Below are 19454 nucleotides of genomic sequence, written 5' to 3' on the forward strand. Positions count from 1 at the left end.
TGGATATTAGATCCAGCATTATTTCAAAACTGAATGTAGAAACTATGAAAATTTTGTAAAGTAAGTTTACCAGAGAGCTTATGGGAATACACTCACCAGCATTCATGAGTTGCCTTAGTGTGGGCTACTTAGAAGACATAGGACCGCCCAAACTTATATATATTCACTTTTATTAGTCCATTTTGATAAGATTTCACTGGCCCAGCAGCTGTTTTGAACTAGTTGGTTCTCTTCAGAGACCAGGCAGAAACCTTAAGAGAGTAAAAACTCTCATTCAGTACTGAGAAACTTGAAATATCAGAGAAATGTATTTTTCATAAGTGACTGACAGCTGTTTCAAACCAACCAGTTTGAAACAGCTGCAGGCTAGTTGAAACCTTATCAAAATGAACTAATAAATGGCAAATATATAGATGCTTGGGTGGCATGTATGTCTTCTAATTAGTCCACATTAAGGCAACTCATGAATGCCGGGGGGTATTCCTGTAAGCTCTCTGGTCAACTTACATTATGAAACGTTCATAGTTTTTACATTCGGCTTTGAAATAATGCTGGATTTCATATCCACTTGACTTATATAATAAGTACAGAATACAGTTTGGTTGGCTAAGTCCCAGATTCCAACTCATCCTTGTTCATTCAGTATCCAGTGAACATGAAGATGCATATTGGATGTTAGGTCAGAAGTCTTAATAGCTATGTGGAGTTCTTCCAGTTACCTAGCTTTGTACACTTAAGCACCCTCTGAAACAATTATTGTACAAACTAATTGCCTGTATGAGGATGGTCTGAAAAGTTCTCAACCTTAGATGGCAATGCTATCGGCGAGATTTTTTTTTTCTAAGTTGGTATATCTATGTACCAACTTAGAAAAAAAAATTTTCTAACCATCTGTCATAAGCATCCATGTGAAATTGCAAGTCATTCTATCAAGTAGTTTGTTTTATACAGCTGTCTGAAGCAAAAGTGTTGTCTGTATCCCTTGAAATGAATAAAATTGAGTATCGTGCAGTTATAAAATTATTTGTAAAAGAATGTTTAACGCCAAAATGAATTCATTCGAGTTCATAAAAGTTTATGGGCACTCTTCTCCTTCGTTTTCAACAATTAAGAAATGAGCTGCCGAGTTTAAACGTGGCTGTACCAACCTTGATGATCCACGGAAAGGACATCCAAAAAGTGTAACAACACCAGAAATCACTGATCAAGTGCACAATAATTATATTGGATGACAGATGAAATTGCTGAGACTATAGGCATTTCAAAAGAACGTGTAGGATATATTTTGCATGAAGAATTGCAAATGAAAAAGCTTTGTGTAAGATGGGCGCCATGCTTGCTCACAGCACATCAGAAATGTACTCGCATGAAAATCTCTGAACACTGCTTGGAGCATTTTAACAGGAATAAAACTGATTTTGTGCATCGATTTATTACTTTGGATGATACTTGGATTCACCATTACACCCAGAATCCAAACAGCAGTCAAAACAGTGGATCGAAGCCAGTCAGCTCCAAAGAAGACAAAGTCGGTTTCATCAGTAGGAAAGGTTATGGCATTGGTGTTTTGGGATGCTAAAGGTATTTTGTTTATTAATTATCTTGAAAAGGGTAAAACAATAACCGGGAAATATTATTCTGATTTTTTTCTTTGTGCAGAAGAAAAAAATCATCTTTCATCAGAACAATGCACCTGCCAACAAAGGTGTTTTGGCAATGGGAAAATTAAGGGATCTGCACTATGAATTGTTGGAGCATCCACCCTATTCCCCAGATTTGGCTCCCTCTGATTCTATCTCTTCCCAAAACTAAAACTCTTCCTCGTTGGTCATTGTTTCTCTTCGAATCAAAAGGTGATTGAGCTGTAGAGGGGTATTTTGCTGATCTTACTGAAAACCACTACAGGGACGGGATAATGGCACTGCAGCATCACTGGAATAAATGTATTAGTCTTAAGGGAGATTATGTTGAAAAATAAAAATAATTTTGAAATTGTAAATTCATTTTTTCATTGTTAAGCCAGGAACTTTTCAGACCACTCTCGTATCTAAGTTTTTTTTAAAAAAGCCCTTTGTTTTAAATTATGTTTTGTTTATTGCTTATCCATGGTCCTTAAATCACTTAATTTCTGCTCTTGTATGGTTTTCTTTATGGAAAGCAAAACCTAAAATCACAACATTTATAATAATTTATATTGTTATCTCTACTACTTTGAGCTATAGTCCCTTCTCTTATTTTCCAGAGTAACTCATTACAAACTGACGTAAATATTTATTAAATTATTGTGTATCAGCTGAGTTCTCTGCATAACATTCAACTAATTCTGGTATTTAGGCTGATATGTTGATTATTATATATGATATTATGAACAGGTGAAATATGGGGAAGCCTAAAGTACTAAAACTGCATCACCTGTTAGCTTTCATTGGGTGTTTGTTCTTGGCCATTGAACTGACTGGCTACAGATGAGAGTTTCCCATATGAGCGACAGTTTGATGTAGCTATATTTGTACAAGTTAAGATAGTTTGTGAGTTAGGATAGGTTGCATGTGGTCTTTAGGAGAACTGGTAGGGAATGCCAGCTTTCTATGTGGTTTGTAAGTAGTCACAAGATTTTGCTTTTTTGAAGATCTTGGTCACCTTTTCAGAGAAGCCACAGGTATATGGATTAGTGATGTATTTTCTGTGATCTGTGCTTGAAGAGGAGAAAAGGTGGGGGGGGGATGTTAGGTTAACTAGTGTGGTAAGTAAAGCAAAAGCAGATTATGGAAGGAAATTAGCAACGCAAGCTAAAGAGAATCTCAAACAGTTCTTTCGATATACTGCAAGTAAAAGAAAAAATGTGTACGGCAGAATGATTTTAAGGAATGTCGATAGTAGGGAGGTAACTGAATCAATTGAAATAGTAGAATTACTAAGCAAACACTTTGCAAGAGTATGTCATCTAGATATTGCAAGAATGAGGGAACCAATGGCTTATACGGGAAATTGAGATGAATGAAATGGAGGTGAATAGTATATTACAGAACCTTAATGTGAATACATCTGTGGGATTGGATGGTATACCAACTTGAGTCTTATGTGAAGCGGCAAAGGAATTGTCAGTGCCCTTGACCATATTGTTTAATTTAAGTCTCGCTCTGGGTTAGTCCCGAAGCGGTTGGAAGAGGGGGAAAATAGTTCCATTGCATAAAGGAGGCTCCAAGACTGCTGTTGCAAATTACCAACCGATCAGCATATCAGGAGTCATTGTCAAGGTATTGGAGAAATTAGTCAAGAGCAAAATACAAAATACAGGAATGGATAGATGGAAATGGTATACTGTATTGGGGGGGTGGAGGATAGTATGGTTTTGTGAAGGGCAGATCATACCTCAGTAACTTGCTCACATTTTATAATACAGTGACGGCTGAATTTGATAATGGTAATGGGTTTAGAGTGATACTGCTGGAATTTGCTAAGGCCTCCTTTGACAGGATACCACATGGAATTCTAATCAGTAAATTGGTGAGATGGATAGGAGGGTGGTTGATGGAGAGGTATCAGAGAGTAGTTTATTCAGGAGTAGTGGTGTGCTGCAGGATTCTGTTCTTGGACCATTGCTATTTAATTTGTTCATTAATGATATAGGAAAGGATCTGAGAGGAACTGTTCAGTTATTTCCCAGTGATGCAAAGTTGGGTAGAGCAATAGTGAATACACATGATGTCAAAATTTTGCAAGATGATTTGGATAGATTGGCAGACTAGGCTAAGAAGAATGGATGTCAGTTTAATGTGGCAAAGTGTAAGGTTATGCATTTTGGAGTGAAAGAATTAGCAGCAGTATACCACATTGATGGAACTGTACTTCAGGAAATTGATGAAGCCAGAGATTTGGGCGTGTTGGTGGATAGGGAGTTTAAGTTTATGGGGCACATAGCAAAAGTGGCTAAATCAGCTCATCAGATCACTTGGTTACTGAAGAATACTTTGACGATCAGGTTATTGTTGCTTTTTATCGAGCCTTGATAAGACCCCAACTTGACTACTGTACCCAGATCTGAGTGCCAGGGTTTCTTCTTGATGGGGAGGAGGTAGAGAGGATCCAGAGGCGAATGACCACGATGGGAGCTGGTCTAAATGAACCTTACAAGAACAGGTTGAAGATCTGTGGGTTACAGAAATTGGTTGATAGGTGGAAAAGGGTTGATATGATTGAGATATCAAATTACTGAGGGGTTTTTACAAGATTAAATTTACGATTGAACTGTACTTCAGGAAATTTTTTGGAACAGGGTTGGTGGTGGGAGAACTAGGGGCCATCCATGGAAACTGAGCGAGAGTGTAGTTAGCAAGGATGTTAGAACTAGTTTTTTTTATATCGGAGAGTAATGAATGAGGGGAATAAGCTGCCAGAGTCTGTTGTGGATGCTATGACTGTGAATAAGTTCAAAGTAAAGTATGATAGATACTGTGCGATTGCTGAATAGTTCTTGACATGATGTTTAGGGCCTCCCTCAATGAGTAAGGACTCCTTGGAGTTGCCTGTAATAATAATAATTCATTTTTATCTGTTTTTTTTTTTTTTTTTTTTTTTTAAACAGGAAATCTCTGTAAAAATAAATAAGTAATTTTTGCAGTTCACTATCTCCTAAACACTATTCTATAAACCCCAAAAATTCATACTATCAGAAAATTAGGAAACATGTATAGACAGGTGGAATTTAATTGGAATACTTCAAAATTAACATACACATAGCATGACAGTACTATATGATATGTTTGAGACATTTTCGCCATCCATTATATTTATAATTAATCACTGGATATTATTTTGAAATGTACATCCTACAAAAAAATAATAAATAAATAAACAGTTGTTATTGTTATAAATAATAAACAATTGTTGTTAGGAGATTAGTAATAATGTAAGTTTAATCATGTAGTACTGTCATCATAGTACAGCCATAATCAATTTCCCAATATTGCACTCCTTGAGGATGTAAGAACAAAATTAAAATTTTATTTTTTGATTTTCATTCATTTAATTTTTGTTTCTTAAATTCTGTTATTGTTTTTTTCCATAATTATGTTAAATGAACACAAACTTAAAGAATTGCCTTAACTGATTACTTTCCTTATGGGAATGTTTTCCAAACATTATTTGCATAGGTGAATAGTTTCAAACATTCCCATTATTTGGAAAACATTCCCAAACACTGCTTGGAAAGAAGTCAGTGGATACAATAGTGTTAGGAACAGCCACAGTTCTTCTCATCTTAATAAGATGTAGGACCTCCTTTTGCTGTGATGACTGCAGCAATTCTATGAGGCATACTTTTCACAAGCGTATGCAATAGCGGTCAATGGGAATTTTGGACCATTCTTCCTGTAGGCATGTAATGAGGTCCTTGGACTGTTGTGGGGGATGGACATCCATTGACTGCACCTGACGCTTCAATTCATCCCACAGATGTTTAATAGGGTTGAGATCAGGGATCTGTGGAGGTAATGTTCATGTTTACAAGCCATGCAGTTACAGCAGCCTTAAGCCATAGGGGTTTGTTTTGCTGAAAACAAAATCTGAAAGGGATGTAGATGACGCTGCATGTTGGTTTAGGTAATGAGACTTGCAGTTCTACCATGGGAACCCATGTTGTGAAGATTGGTTCTGAATGTCTTTGTGCAGATTCGTGTTCCGTTCAATGCCCGGATTTTGGGTTCAGATAGTGTTCCATTTTTTATCTGTTACATGCCTTATCTAAATCAGTGAAACACATAAATATTGGTTTCTTATATTCTATTGCTTTTTCTATAATTTGCATTATAATAAATATAGCATCAGTACTTGATCTTCTCTTATGGAATCTTGTTGTTCATCATTATAATTTAGTCTTTATTCAAATTCTTTGAAAATTCTTGTACATTTTTAGATTGGTGCATAGTAAGTTCATTCCTTGATAGTTTTTGGTTCAGATTTTCTTCCATTTTTAAATGTTGGTATTATAATGTACATTCTCCATTCGCTGAGAATCTGCTTATTAAGATATGTTTAATTAGATTTCTCATGTCTTTGATAATTTCTTTGCCTCCATATTTTAGCATTTCATTATAGATTTCCAGCTGAAATCTATAATGAAATGCTAGATTGGAAATCCAAAAACTGGAAATCTGTAATAGATTTCAAGCTGATTTCTTATTTTTCAATTTCAAGATGACTGAATTTATTGAACTGTTAGTTATTTTGATTTCATTGGTGTTTTCTAGCTATATGGTTTCAGGCATTTTATTTCTTCTTCACATTCATATAATTTTTGATAAAATAGTTTTCCCACTGTTCTCTTTCTGTGATTGGTATATTTATATATTCACAAATTTGTTTTATTTGATTTTGGATCATTCTCCATACTTGTTTCTCTGCTTCATAAAAGTCATATTCCAGTTGTTTAGAGTAATCTTCCCAGTATTTTTGCTTTATGAGTCTTATTTTGTTGCTTATTCCATTTCTTATTCTTCTGTATATTCTTCATATGTGGCTATATTAGTCTTATTGTGTAGAGTTTTTTTTTTTTAATTTATTTATTGATAGTGTTTTTATTTCTTCAGTATAAATTAAAAAGAAATTAACCAATCAGTGCATTTTTAAGCTTAAGGTGAATGGCTGAATCTGAAATATTATTGTATATAAATATGTGATATTTTAAAAAATAATCAGAATTGGAAAGTAAGTAAGTAATGCAACTTAACATCGTTCATAAAAACAGAACAACAACAATATATTTAAAACTGCAGGCATGGTGATAAGCATATAACCATATTTGGAATTTTGCAAGGAAGAGGACAGAAAATAATTGATCATATCATACTTATTACAATAATGTTACTAGAAAACATTATTATTTATAATATTAATGTACTGCCTATCTTGCAAGATTTAATTGATCTACTTCTGTTTACCAAATGTATACCATCATATCTTCCAGTTAAGAGCAGTGTTCATTCCAAAGAAAGATGTATCTATTCTGTCTGGCAATTTAATTATAGTTGCTCCTGTTCTCTCACATCTGTTTCATAAAGTGTTAACTAAATGTCTTCAGTCATGCATCTAACATGATTTTAGGCAGAGAGCTTTTATCTCTGCAAATGGTTGTGCTGAGAATATCTTCGTTCTTTCCTCTCTTCTCTCTAAATCCTGATGTCAACTTCATTCTCTCTTTATGGCATCCCTGGACCACCAGAAGGCCTTTAACAGTATCTCATTTTATGCTATACTTTTGAGCACTGTCTGTTGCAGGATGTCCAGAGGCTTTCCTCACTTATGCATCTACTTTGCAAATTCCCTTACTGTCACCATGCGCTGCAGATCGACGTCTATTCCAGCACTTGGGGGATGTATACATCAAGGAGATCCTCTCTCTCCCTTCCTTCCCTATTTTCTTAGTTGTGTCAGTGACCAGTTTCTTTGTTCTCTTCCAAGCCACAATTGGCCACTCTCTTGACAAAATGACTTTATACTCACAGCCCTACTAGAGAAAGTTTTCTGAAACTCCTGAACTGAACAGTCGACTTCTTTCAAGTTCAAGGCCTAAACACCACTGTGACAAAGTATGCTTTCTCTTGTCCTCTTAAGAGATAAGAGAAATGTATCCTTAGGTAGAGACAGGAATGATATTGAAGAAATTGAGATACCTTGGTGTTCTCTCTCTCAACAGTAGATGTAGAATTTTGCTCAGCAGTTCATTCATGTTTATGTCTTCCTTATGATCCACCATTAGCATTTTTCTATAGCACTATAAACCATGGAGGTCTTGGGATTCCCTCGTTGTAATGATTAGTGCCAAGATTATGTCTATCCAGATTACAGAAATTTTCTTTCTCCACTTCAGAATTATGTCTTGCTGCCTCTAGGACTTCATGTATTAAGGATGATTATCAGAGTAACTCTGGATGGGGTGCTTGATGGGATGACACCGTTACTACTGTCTTAGCTGAACAAAGGAGATGGGCTTTAATGTCGCATCATTCAGTTGATGGAGATGCATTACAAGAATCTGAATATGTTCCTTTTCAGCAATGATAGATTAAGGATGGAACTCACTTCCTGCCTGGATTTGAATATATACGTACAGGTAACCCTCATATGACGCAGTACTTATACAACACGGTTTCGATATAACGCGGTCTACAAATTGTATAACCCTTGTTGAACATGGTACTTATACAACATGATTTCGATATAAGACGGTCCAAATTGTATTAATCCTTTATCTTTTCATATATTTTTCAAAGCGCGACTTAAAAATCTAATTTTATCTTAGTTAAATTTGCGTCTGCCCAATGGTGCATATAGTTATAAGTAGCGAATTTATATTAGGGGAAATACCCTTTAGCACACATGTACGTCAATTGTTTGCCATATAAATTATTTATTGTTGAAAATTATCTTTGTTTTCTGCTAGGAAAGCACATAAGTGTATTAATCTCAAGTTGAGCACTTATTTTTTGGTGAGTTACATACAATATGTAATGCTTTTTTTATGTAAAAAAATTATTTTTATAGTAATGGCCACTTAGAGCACTTTTGCGATATGGTTGAAAACGAAATTAGTGAATTAATTGATGTGGAAATAGATTTAAATGAGGAGGAACTGGTATAATTAATAGTGGGAAAGTTCTGCCAAAGATTCTGATTGCGATGAATCCGTTAAAGAATTCAGTTTAAAGAAATTATCAGAAAGATTGAACTTGGCAGGAAAATTATTTTATGGATAACAATCTCTCAATGGAGCGCTCCGGAAAATTCACTAGAAATTGGATATTTTTTTAGCTCCGTATTATGAACTTAATAAAAAATTGCACTATGGTGGTAAGCAAGGTCTTATTACTGACTTCTTGATAACTAAACCAGCCGAAATATGCAATGAGAATTATACAAATGATGTCCAAGAGATATCAAGTGATGACGATGTTCGGCCACTTGTAAATAAAGAACATCTACGAAATGTTAGTTTTGAAGAGAGTGACGATGATTAAAATATACACTATTTTATTTTGCCTAAAACATTTATGTATTATGTGCAATGAAGTTTACATACAATTTATAATTTTTTATAAATTTATACTATGTATTTGTTTCATAGTTTTTATGTTTTCTAAAATTACACGAATGACTTGAATTAAATAAAAATATATTTTTTTGAATATGTCATTGTTTATATAATCTTAAAAAAAAACGATTTCAGAACCTAACCCTACTTTTTCTATGTGTTCTGAGTTTCACATAATGCAATTTATATAACATGCCATTTCTATGGAACCTAACATCCGCGTTATACGTGGGTTACCACGTATAACATTATGACAAGAAAATGCTCTGCCGACTCGAGTTCATATAACTCGGAGAAGAAGTGATGATAAGAACTACAGAGTAAGCTGTCAAAGTATAGAAACTTTGGCTCATGATACCCAGTGTGTTATTGTACACATGAGTAGAAGCATTGTGTTACTGCACTGTATTCGAAGACACAGTGCAGTAGTGAGGGTTTTATATGGAATAAGAGGTTGAAAAACAAAGGTTGGATAACAGCAGTAGAACCCCACTATAGGACTAACAGTGGATTTAGGAAGCCCGACTTGTAGTAAACAGAGGAGATGAGTTAGTTGTTATTGGCATGCAAGTTGTGGGTGCTGGTCACTCACCTCTCACTACCCTTCATCATGAGAAAGCTGCCTACTATGCTGAAGACCAAGACTTGGTATGGCTACTTCAGGAAGAACACTACATCTGCTATTGTATCCTTTAAAGTCTGCAGAGTTATATGGACTTAAGCTTTGGACTCTCTCTTGGGAAGATTTCAAGATACTCTCTTTGTGTATCTTGAAAGTCCTCTGTCCTCTTTTTAGTAAGTCCTCCATGCTGCTGCAAGGCACAGAATTATTGTTGTTTGGGGGGGGGGGGGGGTGCTTAGGTCTCTTCTGGTAGCACCAGAAGAGACCTAAGTCATGTGGGAACCATAGTATGTAACACTTTTTTCAGTGTGAAGTTAGAAAAATAAAAAAACATTTCTATTTATTTTTTATTTTTGTCAGCAAGAGTCGCATTAAAAATAATATAATATATAGCTAGAAGGTGGCGAAATGTGAACATTCATAATGAGGGCGTGGACAGACTTATGTGTTCGTCGAACATGTTGTTTATTATTTTAACGGTATAATAGAACACAGAAACTAAGTAAATAATTAATTTATTAACTTGATGCTGATATTTCGCTGGTATTATAACCAGCATCTTCAGAGCACAAAAACACTGTTTGTCACAATACTCGAGACTAAAACAACATGGTGTACATTAACAAAATTGTAGCAGCAACACAAAGACTAGAGTCCTGATTTTGGCGCCCTCTATCTGAAAAAAAAAAAAAAAAAAAAAAAACGCTATCATATATTGCTAGAGTCCTAGAAAAGTGCTAGTTTTTCCTTAATATGACTGTCTCCCAGATCTTCGGCAAGTTAATACAGCCATATTTGTTGAGATTTGGGGTGTGTTTTAGGGCTTCTGTCGCCTCTAAGAACAATCTCTCTGATTTATATGGGTTTCTGTGTAGTGCTTTTGTGTTTTTCCAGTTGATCCTGTGTGCCGGGGTATCCAGAGCATGGTCTGCTAGGCCCGACTTCCCATAATGATATTTCCGGACGTATCGTTTATGTTCGCTGATGCGGATATTCACAGTTCTTCCTGTTTGACCGTAGTAGGCTTGATTGCATGAGCAGGGTACTTGGTAGACTCCTGGATGTGATAAAGGAGGAAATTTCCTCCTTTATCACATCCAGGAGTCTACCAAGTCTACCAAGTGATAAAGGAGGAAATTTCCTCCTTTATCACATCCAGGAGTCTACCAAGTACCCTGCTCATGCAATCAACCCTACTACGGTCAAACAGGAAGAACTGTGAATATCCGCATCAGCGAACATAAACGATACGTCCGGAAATATCATTATGGGAAGTCGGGCCTAGCAGACCATGCTCTGGATACCCCGGCACACAGGATCAACTGGAAAAACACAAAAGTACTACACAGAAACCCATATAAATCAGAGAGATTGTTCTTAGAGGCGACAGAAGCCCTAAAACACACCCCAAATCTCAACAAATATGGCTGTATTAACTTGCCGAAGATCTGGGAGACAGTCATATTAAGGAAAAGCTAGCACTTTTCTAGGACTCTAGCAATATATGATAGCGTTTTTTTTTTTTTTTTTTTTTTCAGATAGAGGGCGCCAAAATCAGGACTCTAGTCTTTGTGTTGCTGCTACAATTTTGTTAATGTACACCATGTTGTTTTAGTCTCGCGTATTGTGACAAACAGTGTTTTTGTGCTCTGAAGATGCTGGTTATAATACCAGCGAAATATCAGCATCAAGTTAATAAATTAATTATTTACTTAGTTTCTGTGTTCTATTATACCGTTAAAATAATAAACAACATTCATAATGAGGATAGAAGAACTGAAATGGGATGTTCTGGATATTTGGAGCAATTGTTTTTTGAAAAACTGTTTAAATGAGAATACCAACTACACATCGCAGAAAATATCTAGCAGCAGTTCTATCATGAGCACATGTTAATATTGAAAATAGAAATTTAGAATCCTGAAATGGAAAGCAACTGTAGTAGATGATATTTGACCAGAAAAGGTTTAAATAAGGAAGTATAAAATGTTGCCTCACATTGGTTATTCTCTGCATAATTCAGAAGACTTTGGTTAAAAGGCCAAGTCCCAAATGAGTAGAATAGAATTCAGCTTACATTTCATGAGATTTTTAATAACTAAAATGTTAATTAAAGAGAAATTTCTCAACTGGGAAGATTGTGCAAAAGATTTACACAAGCATTCTTGAAAAAGGCAAAGAAAAATCTTTGAAGAGAAATTTTCAAAGAATAAATGTTTTAAGTAATAAAAGTTACCAAGGACCAGATATTAATTTTACAAGAGATAGAAATAATGGGAATGTAATTTAATTTTAAATGGCATATTCATAATATCCAGCATAATTTCCTCATTATCCAAGATATTAGTTTTTCTGAATACCATTCTCACATTTGGGGCATGTAATTTAGGTTTTGTGATACATCCTTCATGCAGACATTCATTTTCTGTTGTATGCTGTGCTGATATATTTCCATAGTTACTATTCATTAATATTGGTATTAGCAATTCTCTCCTCTTTATGCATTGTATTTGTTGCTGCCCATAATGAGGTGTTCCTGCCCATAAAAACAGTGTTCCTTTTTATGTGTTTGTGTTTTCTAAAGGCTATGATAGACTGAGCAACCTTTCACATGTTGAATTACCATAAAAATAAATAAATAAATAGGTCTGATAAATTTGATATAGAAATCAGAAGTAATGTAAGAATAAAAATTAAACTATGAAATTAAGCTGGAAAAGAGAATATACCAAGTACAGTCTTCACAACAAACTTATAGAATGTGTGATATTATTATTATATGGATTTCTCCATTGGGTAAGAAGACTCATAGCAGGAGACCCATTATTCACACAGTGCCTATCATACCTCTCTTTAAACTCATTCATTGATGAAACACCCACAACCACCTCTTGTCAACTCTTAGTGCTATATAGCACTTTAATTTTCTTAATTGTGTGATTGATATCTCAAGTCTGGTCTGTCAGTCCTGACTTACCATAATGACAGACTATAGTGAATGTATTTCTTATGCTTTCTGAGGCAGGTGTTCACAGAACCTCTTCTGTGTCCATAAGGCACTTTGCATACTCCTGGATGTGGTAGAGCAGGGTTTCTCAAACTTTTTCTACGACGGAACACTTCAAAAATCCTTAAATTTTCACAGAACACCTTGGTTATTTTGTGATGTATTAATTAACAATTAATTGGTAATTTAGCTTATTTTCATTATTAATTAATAATTAAACATCAATTAAACCATCATTAAATTAATTTGTGCTGATTTTCATTAACACATCCTATTCTGATCACCAAAAATTTATTTATAAGTACTTATGAGTGAATGCAGACTTTTTCTCCTGTCTGCTGGTAGTTTTTCCCTCCTTTTGTACATCCTGGAAATCTTTGTAGTCTTGAGGTGGATGACTCACTATCTGTTCTGTTACAAATACATTCAATAAGAGATTTCTTAACACCAAAATTAAACAAAGTGCCTTGTCACTTATTCATATTAGAATTTAAATCTGTATTCCTATTACTTTTAAAAAAAATCATGGCACTCAGGTTTCAGAACAAGCACTTACATACTGCAATATGAACTTGTGAAGAAAGTATTCAATATTAATAGATTTGAGAACCGGATACTGTACCTTGATCTTCAATTTCAGTGAAAATATTTTCTTTATACTTCCTTGCTGATTCGTCACTGACGTTTGCAACACATGTTATTTCGTTCAGTTTTGAGAACATGCCGCCCATTGTTGTAATCAGCTTGTAGGCAATTTTTATGATTGGTCATAAACAGTGGTATTCTCTTTCCCAGTGGTTGAAAGATTTCGATGTATGAAAATTAACGATAATTCATGAATATCCATATTTAAAAATATGCCGCTTGGTCACTGACATTTGCTACACAGATATCATTTTCTTCAGTTTTGAGAACAGAGGATATGCCACCCATTGTTATAATCCTCTTGCAGGCAATTTTTATGACCCATCATAAACCCTTTCCCAAATGTTGAAATGTTTCGATGTGTGAAAATTAATGATACATAAATGTTATTAGGCGGTCTGGGTCTGAGGTTTTCGACATATTCACGAATATTATTCTCCTCAGAATATTTTTCTATAAAATATTTATTCATGAAAAATGCTTAGAAAACTAAAATGACAAATTCCAGAACTTCTTGCGGAACACCTATTCACCTTCCACAGAACACTAGTGTTCCGTAGAACACAGTTTGAGAAACCCTGTGGTAGAGTATGGAATTTGTCCTTAGGTTTGTGAAGCACTCTGACTGTCACTTTCACTTCAGAAATGCCTTAGATATATTGAATAGGAATAATTTGCTTGAGTCTTGTATTTTAGGGTGGTAGATAGTGTTTTATCTTCTCTCTTTTATAGAGATTATAGCCATTGTCTAAAATATATATATCAAAAGTAGGAAAGTTCAATGACAATAGCTGTGTCACTTGTATTGTTGGGCAGGATGAGGGTGTTGTGACTGTTTTCTATGTCAGCTTCTTATAAGTAGAAAAAGATAACAAAACATTTGAGAGGTGTGTGACTAATTTGTTTTGGAAAGGATATTTATTTGATTTTATTTGTGTTGTGAAATATATGTTAGCTGATTTATGCCTTCCTGTTATTGCATATAATCAAATTGATAATATGAAATCATTGGAAGGGCAATAGCTAAGGTTTTAATGAATTCAAATGCTTTCTTAAAGTTCATGAAGGCTAAACAAAGAGTTTTATTATATTTAGTTCTCTTTTCTGTACTATTGCCTTCTTTTGATTGCATGCAGTCAACCTGATGCATTATTCTGATATTTATTAGTTTTGTAAATTTTGTATATTTTTGATTATAAGCTAATGGACCCATAATATTTAATCTTTTCCCTTTTTTCTGTAATAATTATAATTAATACATTATTCCATGCTAAATAGACTTGAAAAGAAATTATATTGTGTAATGTTTTATCCTAGTTGTGAAGATACTTCAAATGCAGACTTTATCCAAAGTTTGCATGTGATATATCTTCACTACTAGGCTACTTGTGTATCAGTTGTTTCAGTATAACATAGTGCACAGCACACTCCTCTTTGGACATGTATATTGTGGTGCATTATGGGAAGGGTTACTTGGACTGGTTTCGACTTTTATTGACGTTTCATCAGATGTGATATCAGTAGCCTCTATATGATGGTAGCATAATTGTAACGATACTATATGCACAAACTTTGTTAGCTTACACTTGAGTAAAGGGATTAAACAAGAATATAATTTCTTGTCAAGTATAATTTACTTTATAAATGGGAAGAAGCTTTCTACAACTATCTCTGATCTAGAGTATTTTAATGCTGTGGTGATACACCATATTATTATGATACTCTTTTATGTGGAAAATATAGAATTTTTGCATTGATTCAACTTTAATAGCTTCATGGATCTACCCCCTTCTTCCTGATGAAACCTCAATAAGAGGCAAAACCTGTCTAGGTAGTAACACTTACAGTAAGTAATGCATAGCAATATACGTGTCCAGAAGGGAGTGTGCTATGCATTATGGGATACCAAGGCAATTGATGTTAATGCAACAGCCTCTGTATACAAGAAGTCTATTCATGATGATACTTCATATGCAAGCTTTGTTTCCTTATACCTTATTAAAGGATTAAAGAAGAATAAAATTTCTTGTCAAGTTTAATTTACTTTGCAACCACGTGAAAAAACATTTCTGCTGTTATTCCATGCTTCTGGTGTTTTTCTCTCTTTTAATTGAATTGTGAAAAATTTTGCCAGATAATCAGCTACTGTTAATCCAGATTTCAACAATTTCACCTCAATCTCATCATCTTCTTCTTCAGAACCCTCTTCATTGTTTTCATGGCTGCCTTAGTCTTTTCTGTAATAATCTTTAATAATCTTTGGTATGTATAATTCACAACTCTTCTTCAAGATGATTTCTTCAAAGTTTGATTTTTCCGTTTTCATCACTGTAATATTCTTTAATTCAGCTTATTACTACATTTTGCTGTCTGATTATTTATTATGTTTTCTCTGTTAAGCAATAATTTTACAACCCCCTGCACCACACACACACCTTATATGTTCGGGAACATCAAAACCCACAAAGACGGTTACCCGATACGGCCTGTAGTCTCCTACAAGAACACCACCACAGCACCTTTATCAAAATTCTTTGGCAAACTCATCAAACCATTACTTACAACGTCAAACTCTATTATTAAAAATACAGACAACCTATTCCAGAAAATAAATAACTTTACTTCATCCCGAGATGATGTCCTCACCTCATTGGATGCAACTTCATTATGCACTAACGTGGATGTCCCCAGAACATTAGACATCATATACACACTACTCACAGAGGACCACACTCTGCGCACACGCACAAAATTAACACCTAATGACATCGTTAACTTGATCAAATTCACAATATCAGCCAACTTCTTTAAGTTCAACAACAACATATATGTTCAAATTTTCGGTCTCCCTATGGGCCAAAACATCAGTGGAAAACTAGTGGAATTATTCCTGGCACACATTGAATCACTCCTACCCCCCCCCCCCCCCCCCATGCATCACCTTTTATGGCAGATACGTGGACGATATTCTATGCATTGGTAAACCCACACACATCACCGCCTTACAAACATCCCTCAACAATTACAGCAACAGACTAAACCATGGAAACCGAACAGAACAAATCCATCAATTTCTTAAACCTGACATTAATCAGAACTAACAACAAAATAGCCACGAAAATATACCACAAACCCACACATATTGGAAACTACCTTCATTTCAGTTCATACCATCCATATTCCGTTAAAAAATCAGTCATCCTATCACAATTTATAAATGCTTACAAGTTCTCAACTAACCGTAATTATCTTAACATGGAATTAAAGAATTTAACATGGATTTTTAAAAATCACAACTATCCCCCACACAACTAATAAATTACGCAAACAGATTGGCAAAAACCCAACACAACAAAATACAACCAAAACAGACTTCCCAACATGTATGGTTATTAAACTGCCATACATCATACAAAGCCTACAAATACATTTTCAAACACATGGACTATAAGCTAATATTCACCACGAACCAAAAATTAGCAACTCTCCTAAAACCCACTAAATCTCTCTCACACAAAGAAATATTTGAACACCACAACATAGTCTACAAATTTCCTTGCCAAAAAGACTGTGACATCACCTACACAGGCTCTACCATTAGGTCTTTATGGACTAGACTACAAGAACACTTCTGTGATTGTAACATCCCTATTCCAGAACACTTAAACACACAAAAAAAAAAAAAAAAAAGCAACATCAAAAAGAAAAATCAAATACAGAATACAGGGAAGACAGAAATAGCAGCTCACCCCCTTGAACTGAAACATATCCCACAAATCGACAAGGCCATAATAATAGACAAACAAGACAATGAAACAATGCTTAGAATATCCAAAACAATAGCCAATGCTTAGAATATCCAAAACAATAGCCATAAAATGTGATGAAAACTCAATCAACGTCCACCGACCCTACCTAATTTTCGAATGTTGGATGCTCCATAACTTACAAATCAGGTCACGTCTCGGACCAATAGGCAACAACAAATGCCCTTTTTTGGCAGATTCAACATGTGGTCATGGCATAGCCCTACACTCATCCCGAAAATGTTCCGATGACGGTCACACGATCGAAACGACTTGCACCCTGTTAACGCTCTCCCCCACCCCGGTTTCCCATAAAAACCCTTCCCCTTCCCCAAAGAAGCGCTCTTAAGTATAATAATATATATACATATATATATATGTATATATATTATTTAAAAAAAAAAACCTGGGTTTTCAAATTATTCTTCCTGCCTTGCATCGAACACTCCCCCTACTTTTTTTTTAACAGCCTAACAGCAGAAGTATGGAGAATGAAGACATCCTAGCATCTAAACAAGGTGGTATGTACAAAATTTTTCTTCCTCTATTATTCTACTATATTTTCCTTTAAAATACACTTATAATGCCCTAAAAATTTCTTCAGTAAAAAAGCCAATGTGTTTAAATTAAGGGACTCTCCTAAACAAAAACAGGCTATAATAGCCATAAAAATAATAGTTTTTAAGAGGAGTAACATGGGAATTTTCCCAGAAATAATACCTATATCATATTTTTATTATTTTTAGTGGGTTTCTTTTATTTTTCAAGTGATAAAATTCAGTGTCGTGTATGAACATGGCATTGTTCATACACGATACTGAATTCACTTAAATTAAATTTCATTTGAAATTTTGGATAACCACATCTATTTTCCTGCTCAAAATTATCTACAATATTCCATCTCTGTATGAATTTGCAAGTTAGTCCAAGTGCTAAAATCACTAGTTTGGAAGGAAATATGGTACTTATGGACTTTTAAAAAATTTGTCAAATGTCATTTGTATGTCCTACATTCATTTGATATTGATGAACAGAAAATTGCTTCAGAACATCGATACAGCAATTCTTATATATATATATATCATCATCATCATCATGCATATTTAGGCCTAGCGTGGCCTGTTCCGGCCTTAGAAGTCATTGTTGAATCTTTTAAGAGGACATCCTGGTTTTCTTTTTCCTAATGGCTTGTACTTGAAGGCTTGTTTTGGTAATCTTTCTATTTTCATTCTTTGGACATGTTCCATCCATTTATGTTTATATTTTTTAATTTTTTCTATTACTGATTCCTGCTTTGTGTATATGTATATATATAAAAAGATAAGCCAAAATTTGAAACATTTTTATGTCACATTTTTTGTCTTACCGGCTTACCAACTCGTAACTCTGGGGGGTTGGATGCCGTAGGCACCAGAGCGCCCCCCCCTCTCCAGTATATTATATATAAACTGGTGTACCTCAGCAGCTTAAGCAATCCATGCAATTAGGTACAGTCTGATACTGATAGTCTTAATTAGTTAATCCTCTGGAAAGAAAAGATTGTACTCCTGTTTAAAGTACAACGTTCCAAATGTGTCCCAGTGTATAGGCTCATTTTATGACACATATTAGTATGTTACCAATGTCCAGTTTGCAGTGTATCTTATACTGGGTGGCCTATGAGTCATGAAGGGGTTTTAAATGTGAACTACCCATTACTAATAAAAAAAATCTCCAGGTTCTGTATTTTGTTATAACAACAACAAAAAAAAAGAATAAAAATAATTAATAAATAAAAAAATTATTAAATGTTTAAAACCCTTTGTGACTTATAGGCAACCCTATATATAAGTTCATCTTGCAAATTTTTTATTATGTTAAGACTTGCAATTTTCTTACTGTTGGTTCTTAAAATTATTAATGTAGATACTTGTTTTCTTCCTTAGCCAGTTTTTAGATTGACCCAATTGGATAGACTTCATTGGCTGAATAGATATATTGTAGTCCCCCCCCCCCCTTATCCACAGGTTGGCTTATTGCAATTTCAGTTACTTGCAGTCAAACCCGGTCCAAAAATATTAAATAGAAAATTCCAGAAATAAACATTTCATAAGTATGATGAAATCTCGCTCCGTCCTGCCCAGGACATGAATCACCCCTTTGTCCAGCATATCCCCGCTGTACTGTATATGCTATCTGTCTATTTGTTACTAAGTAACCGTCTCGGTTATTAGATTGACTGTCACGGTATCGCAGTGCTTGTGTTAAAGTAATCCTTATTTTGCTTAATAATGGCCCCAAAGCACA

The 19454-nt window shown here is 34.6% G+C and overlaps 1 protein-coding gene across 1 annotated transcript in view; it reads left to right on the forward strand.

The window, feature by feature from the left end:
- The window catches only part of LOC150109188 (GRIP1-associated protein 1-like), a 434263-nt gene that overhangs the window by 336532 nt on the left and 78277 nt on the right, over positions 1–19454 (forward strand). The window lies entirely within an intron of this gene.

Source organism: Typopeltis vanoorti, chromosome 2, assembly GCF_054136105.1.
Source record: "Typopeltis vanoorti isolate ZY-2024b chromosome 2, IOZ_Tvanoo_1.0, whole genome shotgun sequence".
NCBI classification, from domain to species: Eukaryota; Metazoa; Arthropoda; class Arachnida; order Uropygi; family Thelyphonidae; genus Typopeltis; species Typopeltis vanoorti.